This window comes from Zonotrichia albicollis, chromosome 1, assembly GCF_047830755.1.
Source record: "Zonotrichia albicollis isolate bZonAlb1 chromosome 1, bZonAlb1.hap1, whole genome shotgun sequence".
NCBI lineage: Eukaryota > Metazoa > Chordata > Aves > Passeriformes > Passerellidae > Zonotrichia > Zonotrichia albicollis.
In genome coordinates, this window is record NC_133819.1 from 135448321 (window position 1) to 135462532 (window position 14212).

A 14212-nucleotide genomic window follows, 5' to 3' on the forward strand; every position below is an offset into this window, starting at 1 on the left:
AGCATTTGTAGAGAACAGGTTGCTCTTACATTTGGTGACTGTCCAGGGGCCAGGCTTTCTATAAATATAACACACCTAATTCATAACCATGCAGCTAATATGTACTTGTTATCTAGGGGATTGGATTTATGCACCTAGCTCTTTGTAACACTAATTGCTCTGTTGTAGTTGCAAGGTAAGTCCTCTGTGCATAGGGGAGACAAAAGCTTTATCACTACCTGCAAATCAGTAGAACACAAGATTAAATTCATGCAGAGAAAAATTTTTTCTTGATCATATAGGACTAAAATATAACTTCAAGGCTCAGTTTGAAGAGAGGATAATGGAGAACAATATGTCCCAGAGGAAACACTGTGAGACATTCTGCTTCTTGGAAATGCTTGGAAACATTTCAATGCCTGAGAGTCTCACTGTATGAGAAGAGTATACCTGCATGTCAAGGGTAGACATCCATGCCTTAGTGCCCAGCACCTTTGTTTGGTGACCTGGAAAACATGATTAAAGAGAGCCTGTCTCCCCTGAGGCAGTACTGACATCTTGGGGAATATCACCCATGGGGTGTTTTGGGACAGAACAGGAATGGTGAGAATCTCTCTTTAACCTCAATTTCCTTGGTCAAAGGTTGACTTTTGCAAGATCCCTCAGAAACAGATAGAAAATAGCCTCTCCCCTTGCATCCTCCCCCCTTCCATCTTCTCTTGTCCCTCTCTGCATCCCCCTGCAAGGATCAGGAAGACTTGAGCTTACAGGGATTCTCAAGTATTCACTGACTTCTTAAAGAGGAGAGAGAAAACAAGTGGCCCATCACACTGCAAAATCAGAATAATAGAGGTGACAGAAATTAGAACATAACCCACATTTCACTTGGACCCTTAGTCACCTTTGTTTCTTTCATAACACATCCACACACACAGCTTCCCAGAGAGAATAAAATGGACAGGAAATAAAGAAAGTCAAATTCTTTCTTCCTCTCTTTCTTTTAATTTCATATTATGCTGCAGTGACTCAGAGCTAAAGCCAAAATCCAAATTTTTAGTTTTGATTTTAGCATACAAAATTATAGATATTCTTGACTAATAGGAAGTTAGAGAAGAAGATTTTGAGATGTTTCAACATCCACTGCTCCATGTAAGGAGTTACTGCAAGTCAATTAAAAGCATCAGTTAAAAATAGCTTTCCCTTGATAAAGGAGATATTTCTCTCATTAGGACACATTGCTATGTTCTATAACCTTACAGGGAAACAGCATTATCAACTAAACTGCCCCGGTTTACTTTCTTTTGTCTAATTCTGTAACACCCACGTGTCTTACAGGGGAACCAGTTATGGTAGGTGTGGTGGAGTGTTTTACCAGTATTTGTTCTGAGACCTGATGTAGATGAAAATAAAGAAAATATATCCCAACTCAGGGGAAATTAGAAAATTATTTGTTTAGAAAAAAATCTTTTGCAGTTTTAGGATAAAAACCAAAACAGTTTAATTTTGCAGGAGAAGGAAGAGAGACCATGCAAAGCATCAGATTTGGAGAGAGTTGCCTGTACAAACTGATATAATTACAGGGAAACTTGGACAGCTATGGCCCTTGAGAGTGCTCCTTGAGCTGTATCCCTTGAGAGGTGGCCTGGAGGCTTCTCAGAACAGGAGCCCTGCATTGAGAACATCTCCAGGATGCAGAGAAGAAACAGGGATATAGGCACACAGGCCCGTGAGAGCCCTTGCATCATCAGATCCACTTAACTGCTCCTGCAGACTACCAGGTGTTACTACTCTGTCCATCAGCTTATAAAATTCATCTTACAGCTAATCAAGCTGCTGGATCCTGCTGGGTCTGAGATTCCTGTCCAGGAGTGCTGTGCAGACCAATGGGCAGGTGTGGCACCTGTTGCCCTGCAGAGGTTTTCCCCTGTGCCCTTGTGCAACTGCTGAGGGCTCTCTCCCATTGGGCTGTGGAGGGAGAATATGCCCCTGACCACAGAATTATAGTTTGGGCTCAGTTACGAGGCTGCCTGAAGCTGTAATGTATTTTTTGTAACAGTAAAATCTGCTAGTGAACTGATTTATTTTCCAGTAAAAATACAGATAGTTTAGAGTGGGAGGATTTCTCTGTGTTCAGATATATTTTTCTAAAACTGAAACAAAATATTTCTTTCATAATATTTTAGTTTAGCAGGTAACACAGAAGCTCTCTTCACTGTAGCTTTGTTACTGCTTCTGCAGCAGGGAAAGAAGTATGAAAGGTGCAAACTGCAGGAAGACATGCAACTCTTGTAGGCTTTCTGATAGAGCTTTGAGTCCTGTGGGGGCTTTATGTCTTTTCCTTGCAATCTCAGAGCAAGCAAGTACACTGAAATGAGCACACATGAGAAGCCCAGAGCTCAGGGAAGCTGCTTTTGATGCCCTGCTGCAATCACCTGTACCTGCTCCATCTGCAGTGCCTCTGTGGGCACTGCCTTTCTCCACCCAGCTCCATCACAAAATTTTTAGCCATAGGGTTTCAGTGGTTTCTCAGCCAAGCCCATCCTCCCTCTTAGCTGGTGCATGGCACACAGAGTGATCACTGCTGGTGGCAGACAGAGTAGCAAATGCAGAACTGAGACTTAAGTTTGCCATTCACAGAGCATCCCAACCCTGTGCCAAAAATCCCCAAGACCATTCTGGTAACATTTAACACAGAGTTTATTATTCCTCAGGCTACCCAGGCAGAGCTTGCATGTGGACAGATGCTCCAAGACAGGCATACAGAAGGAGCTGTCACATTCTCTGCTGCAGCTCCTCCCAAGGTGTCCCCTTCTCCAGACTCTCTACAGACTATGGGATCTACTCCTGCACTACACACACTGGGGATACCTTTAGGAAAGGCTCTGGGGAAGTACGAACATTAACCAATGAACCGATTGGATTAGGAGCAGACCATGGAACCCTAAGATCTGGCAGAACATTGCCCTATTCTCAGGAATTCCTGTCCAAGTATCTGCACACATTCTTGCCCATGGCTGGCAGAGAGTTTTTAGATGTCTCACATAAACAAGAAGCCTCTTTGACCCACACAGGTTTTCCATCTTGGTCTGAGTGCATGGAGATTTTGCTGTAGAGCACAAGAAAAAGCAGTTCTATTTCTGCCCTTCAAACAACCAAGAACAAGCAACCACCTTTCCTCTTGTTACAGAATATTGCCATGGTTTCATGGAAGAAAACAAATATATATTTCATCTTCTGAAAAAAATAATGATTTTACATTTCCCCAGTTCCTCCTTATACAGTTCTTGTCAGACACAGGAGCACACTTATTTATTTCCCGTCTGTGTTTACAAAGTCTTGCAAATAGTCATAAAGGATTTTTGACACCTAGAATTATGATTCCAGGGCCAGGATATTTTTCCCTGCACCAGCAACACACAGCACCTGTAAAACTGCCTTCATTACTGTGCTCTTGGGGATTTCTCTTATGTGAGTCCACGGTTTATAAATTGCTCTGGATAGTAAAGCATACTGATCCCAAAAGAACCAGTTTTTGCAGCCTCACTCAGAAGGTGTGCCATATCACTTAATCATGTCTTTCATGGATTCCATGAGAGGGCTGAGAACTGCAGCAGCTTTGTATCAGAATTTAGATTTTGGAGAATATCTGCAGCTAACTGAATTCTCCTTCCAGCAGCAGCAGATGTCTGTGTGTCAGTTCACACAGTAGTTCACCAAGGAGCTTGTAACGAATTATTTCCAGGGCAATCCTTTCAGGTCAGCGGTTTGCCAACAAATTTTTAGATACAAACAAAATGTTTTATTTCCCCATAGGCATGAGGACAATAAACAAAAGAATCCCTGTACCCAATATGTGTCTCCTTCAGAAATTCTTCATTTTCCTTGGAATCTGGTCTGAGATACCTTCTTCAAATTTTAGTATAGGCTTTTGCTTTTTAAATATTTTAAAGAACCATTTAGTTCATGTGTTCATTAAGCTGGATGAAATTTCTCTGAAAGGTGGAGATTATGCCTGACAGAAAATCCTTGAGTAAATAAATTCTTGCAAAGAATACAAGTTTAGATGCTGTTTCTGTAAATAAGGAAGCAAGGTCCAATTTTTTGAGGTAATTTGAATTGTGAGTGAGTTCAAGGACATTAAGACCCCTGGTGCTAAGAGCCATTTAAATAGAGCCTTTTAAATAAATAGCTACAATGTCTGTTGCCTGTTTCCCACAATGTTCTGGTAACAGCAGATTCACTAAAATGCCTTAAAATTTTAAAGAGTAAGGCAATAAAATGAATAAAACACTACAGAACCCCAGGTGTCCAGCTAAGATTCCCTGCAGCAGAAAAACACCCAAACAGAGCTGATTTTTTAATATCTTTGATGTGAGAGAAGGCATAATGAGCTCAACAGTATTAGTTTCTAAGGAGACACATGCAGAAATTAGCTCCATTTTGCTTAATAACTGTTAAACAAAAATGGTTTTGATGTCAGACTTGGTGAAGATGAGATTTAAATCTTTTTATCATCTGCTTTCTGGGATGTTCTTATTTGAACAAAATAAAACTCATCTCTCTAAATTAATGAGAGTCTTCATTTCAGGATCATAGTTTGTAAAGTGTGCATTAGATCTAGTCAACATCTGTTAAACTAAAACAGCTACTCAAGTACAATTAAAATTTTTCTAGTAATTTTGCATTTTGGTCCATGTTATAGTCTGGTGCTGACAAATAGATGAAGTGACTCAGATAAATTCATGCTGTCTTCATAATAGATGTCATTTTCTGGAGCTTGTTAAAATTTTGGCTTTGAGGAGTTCATTAGCAACATTTTCACAGTGAACCTTACCCTTTTTAAACAAATCTTTTGGGGTTTTGGAGTAATTTTACTATGCGGAAATGAAATCTTTGGAAACCTAGAAAAAGAAAGAAATCAAGCGGCATTTAAGCAACTGAAATAGTTCTTTCTCCAAACCTAACAAGTGAAAGAGATACTTCCACACTCTTGGAAGACTTGCTTTCAAGTTTGGAAAAATGGAGCCACTTCCACAGTGAAGGCAACTTCCTGCCCAGCAGATTCCCACTCTTTCCTGCAGGATCCTCAGGGCAGCCAGGGCAGTGGGGTGGTGGGTTTCCCGTGGGGCACAGGGCTGCCCATCACTCCCATTCCCAATGGCAAGGAATGGCACACTGTCAATAGACCTGCTTCAGCCCAGTCCTTCAGCCACAGGGAGGGGTTTAAGAAGAGCTCAGGTGTTTCAGCACCACACTTGAGATGACAGTGTTGGCACACTCTGCATCCTTACAGAAATTTCTGCAGTATTTTGAAGTACCTTGAGTTCAAACAACTAAGATAGCAATTGTAAAGGCTAACTTTGTTATAGTGACTGACATAAATAAAATGACTTTAGAGAGTTGAAAAGGTTAGTTTCCCTAGTCCGTTCCATTGCTATTGTCTGCTTATCATCAGGATTTGTTGATTATTTGTTAACATATTAAATATTCATTTCTGTGGGAAAATGGGTTCATTTAGGATATATCCACATGCCTGCATACCTGTCCATAGATGCATGCTGACTACATGCTTACTACTGAGCAAAGCCCTGAGGAGGGGCAGAGGAACTTGTGTTCTGGTTGCAGCAGTAACTTCTGCATGGAGCTGCCCAGAGAAGCTTGCCCTGAATCCCTGGGGATGTCAATCACACCAGACAGCCTGTACTAGAGCTGTGGCACTGCAAAGAGATTTCACAGACACCAAACCACACCTGGCATCACAGCTGGTAACTTGCTGTTAGGGCCTGATTCTTTACTCAGCACTCACCCCTTTCTAAAACTGGAGGGAATATTAAAAGTAGAGTTCTTTAACACATCAGCCAAAGTTTCAAATAGCAGATATCACTAATGCTTGTTCAATTCCTTCTGAAATTTGTCATTCAAAGTCTAATGCCACTGTCATTGTCATTTTTTCATAAATAAATAAATATGCAAATAAACAACCTTTAGACCCATGGAATAACAAGTGATACCATTTCTTTTAATGACTACATTTTTCCAAGTCAGTGGAAGAAAAATTGCTGTGTTCTAGTCTCTCTGGCTCATTAACTCCAGAAATCTGATAACGATTTTAATGTAAAAGTATCATGTTAGGTTTTAAATGGGGACAAAATAAAACATGCACAGGAATAAATTAACCTGTTACATCCCCCAAACGATTACTTTCCCTGACCTGGAATTTGCATAGACAAGTGCCTTACAAACAAGTACACAAACCTGTGGTTCAGCTCAAAATATTGAAAATAGTTGGGAAATTCTGTCCCTATAGATAGACCCTATGTTAGATGTTTTCTGGTCCTGCTCTTTCCCATGGTGTCTCCAAATCCAGAGCATTGCACAGTAGCTGCAGCAGGTACAACAGGACAGAGTAGGAATTAGCAAAGAACAGAAGCACATCTGTTCCTTGGAGCATCAATGCAAAGTGCAAAAGCAAGCAGCATTAAGGCTTTTATTAAATCAGAACAGTCACAGCTGTTATTTCCATTCCAACTTCTAGTGACTGTTACTCAAGAAATCTCATGTTCTATCATGTGTTTTGAGCTCCAGCTTCGGTGTAAATATGTGTTAGAAGAACGATCTCTTGGTTGAAAGGTGGTAGTCTTTAAGTGTGATGTAAGTTGGGAATCGCCAAACATTTTGTCTTCAGAACTAGCTGGAGAAGAGTGGATTAAGGAGAACTATGGAAGATTACAGGAAGTTTCTCAGAAAAGGAGAACAAAACCACTCTGGGCATCATATAAGGAGCTTGACGGTTTCAATTGCAGAAGTCAAGAGGCAATGAGCATGAACTGAAACACAAGAGATTTCTTCTGAGCATCATAAAACACTTTTTCACTGTGAGGGTGTCTGAGCACTGGCACAGGTTTCCCAGAGAGGCTGTGGAGACTGCACCCTTGAAAATATTCCCAGGTTGTATGAACATAGTCCTGGGCAAGTGGCTCTAGGTGGCCTTGCTTGAGCAGGGGGTTGAACCAGATGACCTCCAGAGGTCCCTTCCAGCCTCAACCATTCTGTGGTTCTGAGAGATCAGAACAACCAGAAATAAGCTAATGTAATGATTACTAGGTAACACTACCTAAAGGTATGCATTTGCAATGCACATGAGGAACTGTTCCCACTGACCTTCACGTGTAACCTCAGCCAGAGTATAAGCAGCAGAACCTCAAAATTGAAAAGTTACAAGTTATGTGGAGAAAGGGGAGTTAAGAGAAACTTAAAAAACAACTGGAAACAGATCTGCTGAATTCTCAGGAAAAACCCTGGGAAGTCATTAGACAATTAATTTTGGTTTTTATCCAAAATACAGTTCTTACTAAGGACTGCAGAAGGAAATTCATTTCCACTGTTCAAGCTTGATAAAACCGTCAGCTCTGCATGGAAAGCACGGCTGTCCAATACTTCAAAACAGTTCTGTTATAACCTGTCAGAAGGAGTAAGGAAAAGAAGCTATGAATGAAAATCTGTATTTGAGAGAAGAGTCAATCTCTGAAAGTCTGAGCAAGGCTTAATCAAATCAGGTAATCTCTTTATCCTTGGCACGGTCTAAGCATACTTCACAGGGCAATGTGTTCCTGCAGGATATATGGGCAGCAGTAGAACATTTTCCACTCCTAGGGAAAGGAAAAAGGCTACTGCATTTACGTGTTTTCTTCAGGATAGTGTTGAGAACTTCAGAAAACATTTTGAGATAAGTATTCCAGAAGGAAAAAAATAAGGAAGTTGGAGGGGTGTTTTTTGTTGTCTTTTTCCCAAGTGGAAGTATACTAAATAATTTATCAGATTGAAGGCACTGTTTGGCATTGGAAGGAGGAATTATTCTGTAAATCTGGTTTGAAAATGAATTCATGTGTTGGAGAGGTCTGTTTGGTGAAGGCTAGGTGTGAAGCTGCACCTCCAGAGGCACCAGGGAACCAGCCAAAATCACATGCTGGGTTAGTAAGAGCCTAAGGAACAGGGAGGAAGCCAGAAGCTGCTGAGTTTGCCAGAAGGAGTCTTAGGGGGGTAGGCAGGGTACACATCTGTGTTTCTGAATGCTTATTTGTCATCATCACATGCTTTGTCTTGAAACATTTCCAGTTGCTCAAAAATGCACCAGGGAATGAGCGATCTCTCAGATATCCAGGTCCACAGGTCTGCAGGGAGCGTCTTTGTGCCTCTCCTTCCTTAAAGGCAGCAAGCAGATCTGGATTTAGAGGCTGGATGCACCTCTTCCTCCTGGTGCAATTGGATCTTTAGCTTATATCTGAGGCACTCATCACTGCAATGTAATCCCTTGTGATATGTAAATCCTTACATGGTGAAACAGGACTCATTTTAGGAGTATCCTAGTCCACCAGGCTCATTCTCTGCATTCATAGGGGAGGAAATTCCAGGTTCTTCCTCAGATAAAACACCCTGCTCCAAAGCAGGACACTGATGTGATGACAAAGCATATGGTAACTGTGGAAAGGCAACATGATGCCATGACATGTGATGCCTCTATCCTCTATCTGCAAGAACAGGAACACCAGCACTTGCAGACGTATCAGATTTTTCATCAGTTAGAAATGCAAGGTCTGAAACGTGCTACTAGCTCCTTGTCCATACAGACCAGCTTTTGGAATTGAGACAAGACTGGTATGGGCTAAATCAGGTTTGCTGCTGGTCTAGCAGCCAAGCAATGCCTCTCTCTCTGCTCCTTTCAGAAATGTAACACCCACTTTTGGGGAATCTGAATTTAAAAGAAACAAGCCTGTGTCCTGTCCATCATGCAACTGCCCAACACAGGCTGGGTTTGAAGGAACAGCACTTCTGGAGATGACACCTGTGGATGATTCAGAGGTCAGTATGTGTTAGTGACCATTCCCAATTAATAGTACACCCCTTTCATTTTGTTTATGTGTGCAGATGCTCCTTAAGCAACAGACAACCAAATTCCTCTGGCTCCCCATACCACAGTGAATACCACAGCACCTCAGGGAAACCCCACTGGTAACAAAAGTTATATAAAACTTTTAAAAACACTGACTAAGAAACCTGTCATCCTTTCTTTTACTGGTCAAGTGGTGGTACCTTCCACTCCTGAAAAGTGATCCATGGATAACTAACTATTCCCTCTACCTTTTCTGGATATTGAGGTAATAATCTTTAAACTCCTTAGTGAGTGTGGCCATGGGCAGAGAGAGCTACACAGACAGGAGATAGCAGTCTGTATCCTAAACATAGATTCTGCCCTTCCTTTACCTTACCATTGGTTTAGAAATCAATGTTTGGTTTGGACTTAACATAGCAGGAAACCACAAACCACAAGGACAAGATACAGCTTCTCTGGCATCCACTCAAACTTTGTAGGCAAGGAAAAGCTAGACCTAAAATCATGCCCAGGATGGTCTCTCTCCAGCCATTGTAGCAGAGCTGGAGTCTTCAGGGGATAGATAGAAGAGAGGCACTACCTCCAAATCTGACTCTTTCTACCTAAAATGGAAGGCTGAACCCACCTGCATAAGAAACCACCAGTGCAGGGCCATACACCCATCCTAGCTGGGAAGTTTGGCTGAGGCTCTGCCTGGAGTGCTTTCTGTCTTACTGTGACTCTGGCCAAGGATAGCAATGTATCGCAGCACTACTTCTCACCTCTCTTCAGAAATATTCAACACCCACTTATGGGATGTGCTGTCAAATATAAACCCAAGAGTCATAGAAGTGACTACGGACACTCTGCATGTGTTTTTGAGCAATTATCCTAGGGTGACTGAAGGAACTTTATTTCTTTAGAAAAAGAGGAGTAACAACAAAAGCTTGGGGTTTTATTTTGTTTAGTACATGGAAACTATAATTACAAAAATAAGGTTTAAAATTGCTGAAGAGTCTTCATAAAGGCAAACAAAAGAACAAAGAACAAATAAACTTCTGTTTGAGAATGTAAATTTTCTTAAGCATTTGGGTAAATAGAAAAAGGGAAGAGGTCTTTTCAGCCAGGTTGCTGAAAGGAGCTAACTCACACAAAGAGAAATTTTCTCCTCCTAACGGATTATTTTTCTGCTAAAAGAAGCATACAGGGAAGGATAGGATGACAAAAACCTGCTTTATCACTTTACCAAAAAAAAAAAAAACAACAAACCACTCGCCAAGCTCTGAAAAGTGGGATGGGTGAGTGGTGAGCAAAGGACAAAGGGAACTTCTGAAAGCCTCATTTTCCCAGTCAGCATGTAGCAGACCTTCCTAGAGGCTTCTCTTCTCAGTTTACCATGGCAAAGGAAAGAATTGTTCAGCAGCTTCTGAGTGCCCTGGCAAAGAAGACGAGTGTAGTGACCAAAGGTGGAGCGAACTGTGAGATATTTATGAGACAGCTCTGTATGAATGTCTATTTTACTAGCACATGATATCCCAAATTAGATATATCCTAGAGGTAGCCAGGCACTAAATTAGAAAGAGGATCAATTTTGCACAATACACCTTGTTCGAGCTGTATGCCACTAGGCAATCAGTAGCTCCCTGGAAAGGTGACTTCTTTTTTACAGACAATTGGTATAAGATATACTTTTCTTAAAATTGCTTCAGGTTTTCAGAAAATGATGGTGTTATCAAGCAGCATTATGAAGAATCAAAAATGTTGTCTTTCACACAGGATGTTGTTCAAAGGTGGAACTCTGACACAGGGTGTTGGGGAGACCAAAATATCAGTGCAACACAACAGATTGCTGGAAAATTTATAGATAGATGCAGCTTTCTTCTCCAAAGATCTCTAAATGGCACAATTTTTTCCCCCACAATGGAGAAATCATGTTAGGGAAAGAGAGTAAATTAAGAGGTAATATCCAGGAAGACATACAAAAAGAAGCATCAGCCAATCATGTCTATTTTTTACACATAGTCTTCAAGATTTTCATTACTGGGTGGTGCTGGAGACACAGCTCTCTGCACAGTCTTTTCATTCATTCTTCACTTTGTATATTTTTATTGTAACAAATTTTATGATCAGATACTTGTGTGAATATAAGATACCACTTTTCTTGATTGTTTCATAAATGGTCAGCCACCAATGCTGAGCTCACTTCCAACCAGAGGTAAGAGAAAGGAGGAGCATGTCATAGACACCAGTACTTTGGCAATGTTGATAGCCAGAATACCACATTTCCACTATTAAAGGCCTCTGTCTACAAAGTAGGCAAGTTTGCCCTTCATTTGAGCAAGTCTCTTGAGACTGACACAGCTGCATAAAGTTTAGAATAGGAGGGAGGGAATTTTAAGCACTTGCTATCAGAGTCACAAGATTTCCTAACAAAATTCCAGGATTAACCTTATCAAAGTTCCACAGCTACCTAGGTAGCCTTTGGTATGACTTGACTCCAGAAATGAGAAGATTCACTGAACCATTCAAGGCCTTCATTCCCACAAAAGAAAAGAAAAGAAAAAAAAAAAAAAAAAAAAAAAAAAAAAAAAAAAAAAAAGTGAAAAGAAGGTGAAATTGCATACAGGCCAGTCAGCAGGTTTGGTGTTTGTGTTTGTACTTTCTTAATTGAAGCTAACAGCTCTGCCTGCAAGAAGTCAGCTGACAGAGATCCAGTTCTGCACAATTTACAGTTTGTGGCCGTGCAGATTAGAGCTGACTGCAGAGTATGCACAAGCATTATTTTTTGTGCAGCCATTTGCCTGACAGCTGCCTTCTCAAGAGGAACAAATACAAGCTCGTTCCGGTTTACAATTGATGGAGGAAACAAGAAATCCTTTCTGGTGTTTGGGTGGAAGCCAGGCATGAATGAATGAAAATGTGGATCTACATTTTTCTTACACTGACAAAGGATGTATGCCTCTCTCTACTCTAGTACAGGGAACAGCCTGCCATCAGCTCTTTGAAAATCAAAACAGATTTTTGAAGGAAGCTTACCATTTATTGATTCAAGAAGAGCATGAAAATCCTATCAGTTGTACAAAACTTGAGGAAACTTCCCTCAAAAAATCTTCTGAAAATGTGAGAAAGAACTTGGGAAACACATGAACCATTTCCCTAATGAATGATTGTTCAAATTACAGTGAAATAAAAGTTAGTGAGCAAATAAATAAAGCCATTCCCACCATTCCAGAACTCCCATTTTGCTAATTATGAATGTTTCAACTTCTGTACTAAATTTAGGAGCTCTACATGAAATCTTGGCTCTATTGAAATTAATGGGAGTTTCTGTCATTTCGAGGAGGTTCTAAATTTAGCTAAATGAATTTTCTCCTCAGTAGTTCAGTGCCTTCTCATGGTTTTGCTGACACTAGCCAAATCTAGATGTCCTTGGACTAAACACTAACAGCCAGTGTTTTGGGGCTTTTTTCACATTAAATGCTTGTTTCAGCCAGTATTTAATTATTGTTCCCCACACTCTACTTTTTTTCCATATATCTGAGAGAGTCCCATACAATTTGACAACCCTGGATATGTTCCTAAAAAAGTGATGGAATCTATTCAGTGTTGAATATATAAAGGCGTCAGGAATAAATGAATTTAGAGCCTCAGAAGGCAGAGTGATCTGTAAATCATAAAATTGTGCATTTTTGACTGTCCCATAGTGAGATAATCTCTCTGCTGGTGGTCTAAATAATCTTTTAAAGTCTCCTAATCATTTTTTATGTATGTTAGACCCCTCTATTCTTGTGAAATGGGAAATCTTCAGAGATGGAAGAAGTTTGGTAATTGGCTTATTTTGCATTTCCTTCTGAATCAGGCTTGATGAAAATTGTAAGTTATGTCACAGGCTGATAGGTGTAAAAAAATCCTTCCCTGATACTAAGAATTTCCACTGGTGAAGTTGGGGCTAAATTGGGTAACAAACAGAAAGCAAAGACCTGGGGATGTCCCCAAGTAACCTGCACAAAAATAGATAAGTAAGAGAGAGCTGTGATGACCAAACTGTAGTATTTTATTATGCAGAGGTAAAGAACAAGACATGGTGGGGACAACCTCAAGTGATTTGTGTTCATCTTTATAATATATTCTTTTTCTAACAGGAAAAAGCAATACAAAGTGTCAACACCAAGACAGCTAGCATTGATGAGGCACATGTCCAGAACAACTTGTGAGAAAAGGAAAATGGAAGAGGGATTTCCCAGGTTTTTTTTTAAACTGCAGAGAATCATGAAGTTTCTCTGCATCCTAATTGTGCAGAATATCTCAAATCATCTCTAAATGAGATAGTAAAAGAGTCTAAGTCCTTTAGGAGGTAAATCAATTAGAGACACAAATGCATCTGCAATGCTGCTGGGATTCAAACTGGTACCTTTGTAATTTGGCTTCAGATCTAGGATTTCCATTCTTTCCCCACCTGTCACTGAAACAGCTGCATGCCTTTCCAACAGTATTCTTTCTCTCCAAAGCACTGTAGGTAGAAAAGGTAATATCAACTTCTTTCCTCTGCAGAGGAAAGATTTAGGATGAGGCTCTTACAAACCCAGTATTTAGTGATATTTCTGAATTTGTGTGTTAATGGCTGCCCCAGGACAGCATGGAAAACCAGTTGAAATTTTGAAAATCTATCTTCCTGGGCAGCCAGAAGACACCAATGGACTCCAGCGTCCCAACAGGTGCCACATTCCCGTGCACTCAGGCAGGCTTCAGAGCAGCCCCAGGTTGGGTGTGTGGCAGGCAGATCCCTGCTCTGGTACCGTGCACAGAGCCATTGGCCTCAGTGGACTTGCACAGGCAGGAGCTCCTGAACTCACTGCCTGTGGGAACGACCTGCAGGCTGCTCCTGACACCCCAGGAAAAGACAGACACAGTCTCCAGACTTCAGATTCTATTTCCCTACAAGAAGGGCTTATGGATAATAAAAGAGGAGCACACTGTAAGTATTTAAACAACTGGGTTCAGGAAATACTTGAGTTTCAAATTTCAGAAAGCTGAGATCTCGGAGGACATGATGCTCATGTCCCTTCTGTATACTTTTCCCTGTGTTGCATATCATCAAAGAAGGATGATGGGCCACAGAGTTCTGCAGTGCATCTCAAATTCTGGTATTGTCTGCAGATTTCTTGTCCAAATGCAAGGTGGAGGAACACAGAGCCTGTTGGTGATCAGACCTGCGTTTTGGCAGCATTATCCCCACTGGCATTTGGAGAGGAGTCAGTAATAATATAATCTGTACATCTTTTACAGATGGGCAGCAAAGGTGAAGGTGGTGCCTAGTGCAGAGGTGGAGTTAAGGAATTAGAATTAATCTAAGATTGATGCTTA

General features: G+C 40.8%; 2 long non-coding RNA genes across 2 annotated transcripts in view; one reads left to right on the forward strand and one right to left on the reverse strand.

The window, feature by feature from the left end:
- The window catches only part of LOC141731251 (uncharacterized), a 50604-nt gene that overhangs the window by 23333 nt on the left and 13059 nt on the right, over positions 1-14212 (reverse strand). The gene's annotated exons all lie outside the window — the stretch shown is intronic.
- The window catches only part of LOC141731250 (uncharacterized), a 42101-nt gene that overhangs the window by 11077 nt on the left and 16812 nt on the right, over positions 1-14212 (forward strand). The window contains exon 2 of the long non-coding RNA XR_012583291.1: positions 8703-8838. This is a non-coding gene — a long non-coding RNA (uncharacterized LOC141731250). The remainder of the gene's footprint in view (positions 1-8702; positions 8839-14212) is intronic.